Below are 626 nucleotides of genomic sequence, written 5' to 3'. Positions count from 1 at the left end.
GGATCTAGTTGTCACTAATTCAGGGGACTTAAAGGCAGGTAGGCAATGTAACAAAACAATGAAGAAGGCAAGTCAGATGCTTGGCTGCATAGGGAGAGGTATCAGCAGTAGAAAGAAAGAAGTAATAATGCCACTGTATAGATCATTGGTACGACCTCATCTAGAGTACTGTGTCCAGTTCTGGAGGCCATATCTCCAGAAGGATATAAATACATTAGAGACTATACAAAGAAGGGCAAATGGTGCATGGCCTACATCACAAAACGTACCAGGAAAGACTAAAAGATCTTAATGTCCATAGTTTAGAGCAGAGAAGGGAAAGGGGGACATGATAGAAACTTTCAAATATATCAAGGGTTTTAACAAGGTACAGGTGGCAGACCTTCTTCACAGGAAGCGGAGCAACAGAACACGAGGACATGCACTGAAACTAGAGGGAGGAAGATTCAGGGGAAATCTGAGGAAGAATTACTTCACAGAAAGGGCAGTGGAAAAGTGGAATAGCCTCCCATCAGAGGTGGTAGAGGCAAATACAGTAGTACAATTTAAACATGCTTGGGATAAGCATATTGATATCCTTACAAAAAAAATAAGGATTGAATATGGTTTGAGGTAACATGTTTAAT

This window comes from Crinia signifera, chromosome 1, assembly GCF_055691185.1.
Source record: "Crinia signifera chromosome 1, ASM5569118v1, whole genome shotgun sequence".
NCBI classification, from domain to species: Eukaryota; Metazoa; Chordata; class Amphibia; order Anura; family Myobatrachidae; genus Crinia; species Crinia signifera.
This window is presented reverse-complemented; position numbering follows the sequence as displayed.